The sequence below is a fragment of the Bufo gargarizans genome, chromosome 11 (assembly GCF_014858855.1).
Source record: "Bufo gargarizans isolate SCDJY-AF-19 chromosome 11, ASM1485885v1, whole genome shotgun sequence".
NCBI classification, from domain to species: Eukaryota; Metazoa; Chordata; class Amphibia; order Anura; family Bufonidae; genus Bufo; species Bufo gargarizans.
The window spans coordinates 24,323,881-24,337,270 of NC_058090.1; positions in this window are offsets into that span (position 1 = coordinate 24,323,881).

A 13,390-nucleotide genomic window follows, 5' to 3' on the forward strand; every position below is an offset into this window, starting at 1 on the left:
TATATATATATATACCTCAGAAGGATGCAGGTTTCCATACACTCAGGCAGTCTTTATAAAATTCCTTGAATCTGAAATGTGCAGGTTCTGCGAGTCCGATAGTCTGAAACATTGTTGTGGAGCAGAACCTCCTGATCATCTGGAACTGGAGGATAAAAACTCCTACGATCAAGAAAAACAGTATTAGTAAAAAAAGGATTGTATTTATTTGGGTCCCACATGGAAGTGCGGATCGTTGGAATAACCAGCAGGAGGAGGGAACGTGGAGATGGCAGAGGACAGCATGTAGGACCCTTCCTCTTCTTAGGACTTCTGCTTCATGGCTGTCTAGCGAGGTAGACCCTTTAAGTGGTGGTCCTGCTTGTCTAATGGGCCCAGAGTAGTGGGTGTAGTAATTAGAGGGTCTAACTGCACAAATCATGGTCCCTTGGTGGTGAGGGTCAAAAAGGGATAACAGAATGATGGCCACTCAAAGTGGAGGAACCTTAATAATGGGGGGGGGGATACAAAGGGAGCGAGAGAAGACCATACTAATCATAACCTCTCCAAGCCAGTTCCCAATGTACATAAATGATGTGGGGGAAGGGGTTACTAATAATTACTATGGTATGTGAGTTACAGGACGTCTGATGAGCACCATAAGGTCAATCGCTCAATCTGGGAATCTAATAAATATACACTAACCAACAAAATTACCTAAAAAACTGAATCTACATAAAAAAAAAAAAAAGTTGAGTCACTTATACCAGAGGAGTCACTGTGTATATATACACATAACTTATCCTTTATCTTTTTTTATTTTTTTTTTAAAATATAACAAATACAGAAATCACACCAAAACATAACACAAAAGCCAAACCAAAAATACAGGAGATAATGCTCCTGAGCGCGGTACAGACACCGGTCCAGCCCAACACTCGTTCCCCCCTAGAACACCAACTATATACAGGATTTACAATTTCTATTTCAATATCAATGTACTAAACTTCCTGATCCGGTTGCACCTACCTACACAGCAATATACTGAAAACTTACAAAAAAGTACAAAAATCCCACACACCAATACCCCAATTAAACACACACACTTGTTTTTTTGGCCCAGAGCTGATCCCACATCCCATGCCCCCAGTACATGATAACAGACCTCCATGAACCAGCCCAGAATTTCTCATTTACCCCAAAAGTCTATGGAACCCTAGAACCCTCCCCCCATTTACCTACCACCCAACAACTCAAGTTATAAAATATATACACCACTATACAAATATACAACATATATACACACTACATACCAATATATACATATAGACATATAAACTTAAATACATGGCAGACCACCCACACCACCCATACAGTGGTATTTCAGCCACACACAACCATTAAAGCCCAAGTTCGGTGCCTGCAAGCCCTGTGTCCTTATACAGCCACCAAAACAAAACAAAAATCTAGAGTGTCATCATCAGCCCACCACCAGGAAGGGAGACAACAGGCTAGGGTACCCTAAAGGCAAAACCCCTCCAGAGGAGAGAGGCTCTACCTGCCCCCAACCTCTCGTACTCCAGAGAGCGCACCTTCACCAGGTCTCCACGAATGTTACTAACCACCTTATCCACGGGGAGGATTTTGCACTGCAAACGTGTAGTACCTGACCACTGAGCTGACTAGGAATAAAGTGCAGCGGTCCCTACCACCCAGGTGTCTGAATGCTCCATAGGCCCATTCTGCATAGGAAAGCGTGACCAGCCTAGGCCAGCAGATGGGTCCCCACCGTTGTGTAAACCTCTGTGTTAAAGGGGCAATGAAGCAGGATGTGGTCCATGCTCTCCAGCACACCACCGCACTCCTCCCAGGGACACTCTGTCCTCAGAGCTCCTACACTTCAGATTGTCCGTCACGCACAGTTTCCCATGGAAGCAGCGCCAAGTCAAGTCAAAAAACTTCAAAGGAATCCTAATGGAATTCAAAAGCCGTAACCCGACCCCCAGACCCCGTCTTGGACAGTCCCTGGGGGCCAGAGGTTTCTGGAAATGGGTCAACAGAACCCTCTGGACAAGGATTTTCCTTGACCGAGTCCTGATTTCCCACATCCCCAGACCCAACTGACATAATACCTTCAGAACCAGGGCAGCATAAGCCGGGAGATACCCATGTGGTGTGTGGAGCGCCTTCACCTGCCCCCCTGTCTCCCATTCCTGTAAGAAAGAAACCATCACCAACAGGAGGCTACCCACGGAGGAGCCCTCTCTTTCCAGAGGCTTGCGAGATTAATCTTAATAAAGATGTTCACCAGGAACACCACATGGTTGACCATACCCAACCCTCCTAACCTCCTCATATCGTAAGTAACCTCCCTCCTGACAAGGTTCAGTCTATTTTCCCATAACATCTGAAAGAACAGACTGTAGACCCGAGTCCAGAAAGGTTCTGGCAAGACGCACACACTGCACAGATATAACAGCAAAGGGATCAGGTAGGTTTTGATAATGTTCACCCTTTCCCTGAGGGTCAAAGACCAACCCTTCCACTGGTCCATCTTCTGAGCACAGCACTAAAAATACTGCGGCCTGCAACAGAGCAATGCTGGGCCCCAGAAAGGAGCTGGGGAGCAAACTTCACCAACCGATTAAATAGTACTTTCGCCAGAATCTTTCTGTCCACACCGAGGAGCGCTATGGGACGCCAATTCTCAATGTGGAATGGATCTTTACCCATTGACCGAATGATCAGGGCCGACGTCCTCATTGACTTTTTGGGAGCAAGCCCCTCAATCAGCAGACTGACTTTTCCTTTCTGCATCATTTCAGTCAAAACGTCGAGAGGGGTCTGCCCCTGGTTCAGGAACAGTTTCAGCCAGGAAAGCCGATATCTTATGACCAAGATCCCTCTTCGCCATGAGATATAAGTAAAAGGATCTGACGACTTCCAAGATCCCTGATCTGGACCTTCTCAGGGAACCCGTACTATTAATCAGTCCTGACACAATCTCACTACCCACTGACATCCTGCAGTTTCTGTAAGGGTCGGGCGAGCGGTATTTCCCGTAATCCCTCTCAAAAACCAAAGATGCGTGTCTATCGTACTGACACCTCATAAACAAAGACTTCACTCTGGAGTAGTGTTGAGCGAGCATGCTCGGCCGAACACCAGTTCAGCTCGAGCATCGCGATGCTCGGCACATCGCAGTGTTCTGCCGAATACCTCGTGTGCGCGAACGCGATGCTCGAGTCAGTGTATTTAAACCCAATTTAGCCTCTATTTCTGAAAATTTTCAACCTTCTACATTAGAGACAAGGACTTTAACAACTAGGCTATAAAGCTGAATGATAAACTGTCAGAAAAACCTCATAGTAGTTTGTCATGTAGTAAGTATTCCTATACAGCAGAAGTATCATTTCATATTTCACTGCAGGTTAACACATACCTGTATAGCGTAGTGGTTAAGGTTCTTGGCTCCAATGTAGAAAGTTGTAAGTTCAAATCCTGGCAGAAACTTTTCAGAAATAGAGGCAAAATTTAATTTTAATTATATATATATATATATATATATATATATATATATATATATATAGAAGAAAAGAAGGCAGCACTCCAGAAAATTGTGATGAAAAAAGTGGATGGTTTATTAACCCATCTAGCATCAACGTTTCAGCTCTCTCTATGGAGCCTTTGTGCAGCTGGACAAAGGCTCCATAAAGAGAGCTGAAACGTTGATGCTAGATGGGTTAATAAACCATCCACTTTTTTCATCACAATTTTCTGGAGTGCTGCCTTCTTTTCTTCTATATATGCATTTGGGACCTTGGTCGCAGGCCACTGAAAGGATTTGCACCCGCATTTAATGTGTGCTGCCTTTTTCTTTTCCTTTTCTCTCTCTCTCTATATATATATTTAAAGTTTTTAGCCATAATATATTTACATATATTATTAAATATTTAAAATATATATTATAATATACACTCACCTAAAGAATTATTAGGAACACCATACTAATACGGTGTTGGACCCCCCTTTGCCTTCAGAACTGCCTTAATTCTACGTGGCATTGATTCCACAAGGTGCTGATAGCATTCTTTAGAAATGTTGGCCCATATTGATAGGATAGCATCTTGCAGTTGATGGAGATTTGAGGGCTGCACATCCAGGGCACGAAGCTCCCGTTCCACCACATCCCAAACATTCTCTATTAGGTTGAGATCGGGTGACTGTGGGGCCATTTTAGTACAGTGAACTCATTGTCATGTTCAAGAAACCAATTTGAAATGATTGGAGCTTTGTGACATGGTGCATTATCCTGCTGGAAGTAGCCATCAGAGGATGGGTACATGGTGGTCATGAAGGGATGGACATGGTCAGAAACAATGCTCAGGTAGCCCGTGGCATTTAAACGATGGCCAATTGGCACTAAGGGGCCTAAAGTGTGCCCAGAAAACATCCCCCACACCATTACACCACCACCACCAGCCTGCACAGTGGTAACGAGGCATGATGGATACATGTTCTCATTCTGTTTACGCCAAATTCGGACTCTACCATTTGAATGTCTCAACAGAAATCGAGACTTATCAGACCAGGCAACATTTTTCCAGTCTTCAACAGTCCAATTTTGATGAGCTCGTGCAAATTGTAGCCTCCTTTTCCTATTTGTAGTGGAGATGAGTGGTACCCGGTGGGGTCTTCTGCTGTTGTAGCCCACCTTTCTTTCCCATTCTGACATTCAGTTTGGAGTTCAGGAGATTGTCTTGACCAGGACCACAACCCTACAGTAATAGTTTCCCACATATTATGCATTCATACATATCAGAAGTATGATTTTATATACAGTATACAGTGAGGAACAGAAGTATTTGAACACCCTGCGATTTTGTACATTCTCCCACTTAGAAACTATGGAGGGGTCTGAAATTCACATTGTAGGTGCATTCCCATTCTGAGACAGAATTTAAAAAAATAAATCAGGAAATCACATTCTATAATTTTTAAAGAATGTCTTTTTCTTGCACTGCTGAACAGAAGTGTTTGAGCACCTGAGAAACCACAAGAATTCTGGCTCTCAAAGACCTGTTACTGTGCCTTTAAAAAGTCCACCTCTACTCCACTCATTAATCTAACTTAGTAGCACCTGTCTGAGCTCTTTAAAGACCCCTGTCCACCCCACAGTCAGTCAGTCAGACGCCAACTACTACCATGGGCAAGACCAAAGAGCTGTCAAAAGACACCAGAGACAAAATTGTGGACCTCCACAAGGCTGGAAAGGGCTACGGGGCAATTACCTAGCAGCTTGGTGAAAATAGATCAACTGTTGGAGCAATTGTTAGAAAATGGAAGAGGCTAAAGACGACTTTCGGACTGGGGCTCCATGCAAGATCTCACCTCGTGGGGTATCACTGATGATAAGAAAGGTGAGAAATCAGCCCAGAACTACAAGGGAGGAGCTGGTCAATGACATGAAGAGAGCTGGGACCACAGTTTCAAAGGTCACTGTCAGTAGAACACTACGCCGTCATGGTTTCATCATGCATTGCACGGAAGGTTCCCCTGCTCAAGTCATCACATGTCCAGGCCCGTCTGAAGTTTGCCAATGACCATCTGGATGATCCAGAGGAGGCCGGGGAGAAAGTCATGTGGTCAGATGAGACCAAAGTGGAACTTTTTGGTCTAAACTTCACTCGTCGTGTTTGGAGGAAAAAGAAGGATGATGCTTTGGGGGTGCTTTTCTGCGAAGGGGACAGGACGACTGCACTGTATTAAGGAGAGGGTGAATGGGGCCATTTATTGTGAGATTTTGAGCAACAACCTCCTTCCCTCAGTCAGAGCATTGAAGATGGGTCGTGGCTGGGTCTTCCAACATGACAAGGACCCGAAGCACACAGCCAGGATAACCAAGGAGTGGCTCCGTAAGAAGCATATAAAGGTTCTGGAGTGGCCTAGCCAGTCTCCAGACCTAAATCCAATAGTGTGTGCAAACTTGGTCAAGAACTGCAGGAAACGTCTGACCTGTGGAACTGCAAACAAAGGCTTCTGTACCAAATATTAACACTGATTTTCTCAGATGTTCAAATATGTTCAGCCGTGCAAGACAAATACATTTTTTTAAATCATACAATGTGATTTCCTGATTATTATATATTTTTTTTATTTTGTCTCTGAGTGGGAATGCACCTACAATGTGAATTTCAGACCCCTCCAAGATTTCTAAGTGGGAGAACTTGCAAAATCGCAGGGTTTTCAAACGTTTCTGCCGGGATTTGAACAACCTGCTACATTAGAGCCAAGAACTTTAACCACTACGCTATACAGCTACATGTTAACCTGCACTAAAATATTAAATGATACTTCTGCTGTATAGGAATACTTGCTACATGACAAACTACTATGAGGGTCTTCTGACATATCATTCAGCTTTATAGCTGAGTGGTTAAAGTCCTTTAATGTATAGGGTTGCGAGTTCAAATCCCGGCAGAAACTTTTCATAAATAGAGGCCAAATTAGATTTAAATACCCTGGGTGTCCCCAAGCACTGACTGAATATATGGACATAGCTATATATGGAGTCAGAGCAGGGACTCCTAAGCCACAGACTCCCACTGGGATATTCCTTCACTGTACAGTGATCTTCTGCATAGACCTCAGTGGGACCCGGCATCCTTCCCTCTTCAGAGCATTGTGATTGGGTGCTGCACCTGAGCATCGCAAAGTCTTCTACCAGAGCACCTGAGCACTTTGGTGCTTGATTAAACACTACTCTGGAGATCTCCTCACGGCTACCGCCAGTCAAGACAAGACGTTCGAGTTTCCTCCTCAGGCCCTGATACAGGCGGAACCTACTCAGACTCCTGAGGCTCGAGAGCTGGCGGAAGAATCTCCCCACCCTTTCTTTGAACATCTCCCACCACTCAGACTTACTGCTGCAGAGATCCAGCAATGGTACCTGGCTCTGAACGAAATCCTCAAAGGACTATCTTATCTCAGCTTCTTCCAAGAGAGATGAATTGAGCCTCCAGTAGCCTCTTCCCATCCAGGGGGTGTCTGTAACATTCAGAGAAAACAAAATCAAACAGTGGTCGGAGAACTCCACAGCAGACACAGCTTAGGAGACGGCAGCGACTGAATGAGTGACCTAAGTCACCACACAGGTGACACCTAATCTCCACACATGATGCAGCGAGGTGACCTATCTCTGCACACAGCGCACACTTCTGTACAGTGCAGTTAGCTCTAAACTGTGTGGGGCAGCCGCATCTGTGACAGAGCTTCGGCTGACCCTGGTAGAAAATCTGGATGCGATCCCTTCCAAGGAAGGTTGCAGATGGTAGGTGGGTTACCGTGTTTACTGAAAGCTTAAGTTTTACCATAAACGTCCATACACGAGAGTGACTCGTTATGGGTTAAAACGGTCACCCTCTTAACGATGTTCTGACGAGACACTTCCTGGACGGCAAAGTCTCTGCGACATAACCATAGCTGTGCACCGGGGCTGGTGCAGGCGGGGGGGCAACCAGACTAGGCCCCACACCCTCCCACTTACCAAAGAACCTCCACCACCTACTTCTATATCCTCCATCACCAAACCAGCCTCACCTATAATAGATGCTGCACCCACCGTTCCTTCCCTCCTACCAGCACTCATCCACCATCCAAACCCTCAGACACATTTTTATTAACAAAAACATTCCCCCCCCCCCCCACCTCCTCCCACATTCTCCCCTCCACTCATTCCCTCAATCATACTGGCTGAACCGGTGTGTTTTGGTGTAGGGTTTGGTACCTCAGCATCACTGGGCCCTGGGGCATTACAGTCACAGCCAGAGACGGAGCTCACCACCATATTGGACACCTCACTCTCTCCTGCACTGAGTCCACTGCAGGACACGGGCTGAGAAGAGGGGCTAATACAGTGATCCGGCCCCTGTGGACGACCCGGGGGTCCCAGGGAGGGGGGTGTATACAAGTCTTACCTGCTCCTGGAGCTTGGTCTTCTTAGCTTTTTTATTTGTTCCTTCCCCAGTTGTCTCCTGTGGCAGCTCATCGCCAAAGCACAAGTCCTGGAAATTCACTGGGGACTCCAAGAGCTGGATCTCCTCCATGAGGGCTCCTCCCGGGCTACAGGTCACACTCATCCCCCGAGCCGCAGCTGGGTGACATTGCTGCTTGGCGTACAGGGGGCCCACTATACGGAACCTGCTGCTGCTCCTGCAGGCCGCCAGGTGGAACCTGCTGGTCACCACCATCATCCTGCTCGACTGCTTGGTCCTACCTGGCTGTCAGGCTGCAGCCCCATCTGCCTAATCTCCTTCTCCTCTGCCATCTTCTGAAAACGTTCTTCATTTAGGTGTTTCTCCTTAAACGGGCCGCTTAAACAGTTCTTCTTTCCTCCAACTCACCAATCTCAGCTTGAAGCTGCTTTATTTGGTTCTGCAGCCCCTGCTTCTTCCTCTTGGGGGCCACTTCGGCACAAGCCCTCAAGCCGCGAAGCTCCTCCCGGACCATCCTCAGGGTCTTCATCGCGTCGTCATATTCACAGAGGTGGCTCATTACCTTGAGCTAGCATTCAGGTCGTCCTTAGTGGATCCAGCCTTGCGGCTCTTCCTACTGTCCACAGACTCAGGGGAGACAGAAGCCACATTGCTGCAACTCCTGCCAGATCTTCAGTCCGCCATACAGGCCAAACACCGGCTTCTCAGGTGGATAGATTTTTCCTCCAAGTGATTCAGGAGCACCAGCACACGCAGCTCAGGAACAGCTAGTCCAGAGCTGCACTCACTATTCTGCTGGTGCAGTCACTGTGTACATACATTACATTACTTATCCTGAGTTACATTTTGTATTATACTCCAGAGCTGCACTCACTATTCTGCTGGTGCAGTCACTGTGTACATACATTACATTACTTATCCTGAGTTACATTTTGTATTATACTCCAGAGCTGCACTCACTATTCTGCTGGTGCAGTCACTGTGTACATACATTACATTACTTATCCTGAGTTACATCTTGTATTATACTCCAGAGCTGCACTCACTATTCTGCTGGTGTAGTCACTGTGTACATACATTACTTATCCTGTACTGATCCTGAGTTACATCCTGTATTATACTCCAGAGCTGCACTCACTATTCTGCTGGTGCAGTCACTGTGTACATACATTACTTATCATGTACTGATCCTGAGTTACATCCTGTATTATACTTCAGAGCTGCACTCACTATTCTGCTGGTGCAATCACTGTGTACATACATTACATTACTTATCCTGTACTGATCCTGAGTTACATCCTGTATTATACTCCAGAGCTGCACTCACTATTCTGCTGGTGCAGTCACTGTGTACATACATTACTTATCCTGTACTGATCCTGAGTTACATCCTGTATTATACTCCAGAGCTGCACTCACTATTCTGCTGGTGCAGTCACTGTGTACATACATTACTTATCCTGTACTGATCCTGAGTTACATCCTGTATTATACTCCAGAGCTGCACTCACTATTCTGCTGGTGCAGTCACTGTGTACATACATTACTTATCCTGTACTGATCCTGAGTAACATCCTGTATTATACTCCAGAGCTGCACTCACTATTCTGCTGGTGCAGTCACTGTGTACATACATTACTTATCCTGTACTGATCCCGAGTTACATCCTGTATTATACTCCAGAGCTGCACTCACTATTCTGCTGGTGCAGTCACTGTGTACATACATTACTTATCCTGTACTGCTCCCGAGTTACATCCTGTATTATACTCCAGAGCTGCACTCACTATTCTGCTGGTGCAGTCACTGTGTACATACATTACTTATCCTGTACTGATCCTGAGTTACATCCTGTATTATACTCCAGAGCTGCACTCACTATTCTGCTGTTAGTTTCGGAAACAGTCAACAAGCTTGCTGTCAGAAGCACCCCTAGCTAGCCTGTATGGTGGAGGGGGCAGTTAGTGTTTCTGACATCAGGTGACTGATTACATTTCCTGGAATGTGAATCCGGTAACGATTAAAATAAAGACAAGTAATAAGAAGTCCTTGAGAACCTTCTTCCTCAGACAGGACACTGTGCACACCTTGCAGACGGCGGCTCCTGTTCAGCAGTATTGCTGGAAGTGTCCTTACAGCCCCAGCAGGAGACATGAGTCCAGTCATTTCCATACGTGGGGGCAGCAACAAACGAGGCGTCTGTGTGATAAGTTCCCCAAACAGAAGAGGACCCCCATAAACGCCCCGGCCGCCCCCGATGTGCGGTTACAGCACTCCACCTCTTCTCTGGATTTTCCGCGGCTGAACGCGTGGCTGCCTGCAGGTTCTTGGCACAGACCATGAATATTGTCATTCATTACAAATTACAGCCTCTGGAGGAATGCAGACCCGGAATAGTTGTAATTTCTGACCATTTGACTTTCCTGTGCTGATAAATCCCAGAGGACTATTCATGAATTCTCTGTGATCTCACTCATCCACCCAAAGCCCCCCCCCCCAAAAAAAGACTCTTAACCCCTTAGTGACCACCCATACGTGTTTTTACTGACGTAAACAAAGGGGATTTTAGCTAAACGGCTGGCTTTATTCAATAATTACTTGTACTTAAAATTGTGCATTAAAAACTATAACTTGTCCTGCAAAAAATAAGACCTCATACAAGTACATTTATGAAAAAACAAAAAAGTTCGAGCTCTTGGAATGCAATTTTTAAAAAATGTGCTTGGTCACTAAGGGGTTAAAGGGAACGTCCACCCTGAACGCCATTTTCCTTTTCTATGAAATAGAAGCAAATTCATTAAGGTCGGAGGCCCCCCTCCCCTGCATAGTCAGACTGCGATGATACAATTCTGCCCGTCTCCTTCCGCCAATAGCGGGAGTTTTCTGCAGGCTGCCATGCATCGAGCTCAACCATAACACAGTATGCAGTAAAAGGGTCATACCATTATTTTTAGGGGTTTTCCATGGGGTGGGGTAGACTGCCCAATGCCTACCCCTATACGGGAGTGAAGGGACTTAGGTCAGTATTCCTGTATCTTGGCCAGTGAGGCAATTAATTCCAGTTTATCTGGTGGTCTAGGGTGGTGAGGTGAATAATATCAGTCTACCTGGTGGTCTAGAGCAGTGAGGTGATTAATATCAGGCTACCTGGTGGTCTAGAGCAGTGAGGTGATTAATATCAGGCTACCTGGTGGTCTAGAGCAGTGAGGTGATTAATATCAGGCTACCTGGTGGTCTAGAGCAGTGAGGTGATTAATATCAGGCTACCTGGTGGTCTAGAGCAGTGAGGTGAATAATATCAGTCTACCTGGTGGTCTAGAGCAATGATGTAATTAATATCAGTCTACCTGGTGGTCTAGAGCAGTGAGGTGATTAATATCAGTCTACCTGGTGGTCTAGAGCAGTGAGGTGATTAATATCAGTCTACCTGGTGGTCTAGAGCAGTGAGGTGATTAATATCCGTCTACCTGGTGGTCTAGATCAGTGAAGAGGTTAATATCAGTCTACCTGGTGGTCTAGAGCAGTGAGGTGAATAATATCAGTCTACCTGGTGGTCTAGAGCAATGATGTAAAATATATCAGTCTACCTGGTGGTCTAGAGCAATGATGTAATTAATATCAGTCTACCTGGTGGTCTAGAGCAGTGAGGTGATTAATATCAGTCTTCCTGGTGGTCTAGAGCAATGATGTAAAATATATCAGTCTACCTGGTGGTCTAGAGCAGTGAAGAGGTTAATGAAGAAATCCCTGGCAGTCTAGAGAAGTCCGAGCTGCTCTCCACTCTGGTTTACAGAAGGGGGTCCAGGAGAAGACCCTCTCTGATGCCTATACAAGCTGGCAGGGCGGACCCTTCTGTATCTGACTTACAGAGATAGACCACTACCATGACCACTGGCCGCAGCCGCACACCGACAACGCCTCATCCTGGACACGTTCCCATCAGATTCCTTGTGTTTTGTTTGCAGGAAATCCTGGACATGATGTAAACCTGGTCCACCGTTCAGACAGAAACCCGTCTGTGGGCAGAGCATCTCCGTAGTCACAGACCACCACCCTAAAGCAGGGCCTTCATTATACAGGCGAAACTCCAAAAAATAGAATATCGTGCAAAAGTCCATTTATTTCAGTAATGCGGCTTAAAATTAGAATTTTGTGAAAAGGTTGAATATTCTCGGCTCACATTGTCCCCCTCTAGTCAGATAACTAATCCTTACCCCCTGAGCAAAGGGGACCTGAGATTGAGACTTTGGGGTTTCATAAGCTGTAGCCATAATCATCCAAATTATAACAAAGACTTGAAATCTCTCGCTGCCTGTAATGAGTCTCATATATTAGTGTCACCTTTTAAGTTGCATTACTGAAATAAATGAACTTTACACGATATTTACATTTTTGGATGATTTCACCTGTACACCGGCTCTTTATAGCGCGTACGACTAAATTCATCGATAAAGCCGTGTCACGGAACCCTACGTGGCCTCATCACATAAACTAACAGAAGCGCGACCAGTAAGAGACCATGTTCAGATCATGTGATTAATCTTGTGACCAGTCATGTGACCTCATACGCACGCCGGCGGGAGGAATAAGAGCGCGCCCGTACCAGCGCTAGCCTGCGCTCTGCACCACGCCCTCTGGCGGACAGTGACACTGCACTACCATATACAGTGTCTATGCACAGGTATTATAAGGGGCAATTATGACCATAAATTGGGAACTGGAACAGAATTCCCACTGAGGTCTTCTACACCTTGTATTCTATACCTTGTATTCTATCACAAGTCTCACGGTCCGTCTTTATACTGGGTTCCCACAATAGAGCGTCACTTGCTCTTCGCTAATATACAATGACTGACCCGCATACTCCACTGCACACGGGGCCTCACCTATAAGCAGATGAATGCCACATGTTAGGAGGTATGATGGAACTTTCTATATATTGTTCTATAGGTCTATGTCTACTGATGTCCACGCTTTGATGGAATCAGTGGGGTACTACAGCATCTTCTGACTGTACCCTTCCGACACGCAAGTAGACCTCTGGCGTTTCTCTAGCAGCCCCCCCCCCCCCCCCCCCCATAGGGAGACCGCATTGTATCGAGGAGCCGACGCGGACATCTTATGCACTTATATTTATTATCTAAGCTCCTTGTGGTTTATCTAATGCATTTTTAGATCTAAAAGTCTGATCTGATCCCGTTTTGTCGATCTTGTCCCCTGATGATCCCGATTACAGCCTGGATGAAACGCGTCGGGACGATGACGCCATGAATTAACGCGGCGTCTTTTTGCCATAACAACAACTCTTTATTTATTAGTAATCAGGATCGGCTTCTGAACCTGGATTTTAAGTTACTTTATTATTATTCTGTGCATGTTGTTGCTTTCTTTATTTATTATTTCTTTATTTATTTATT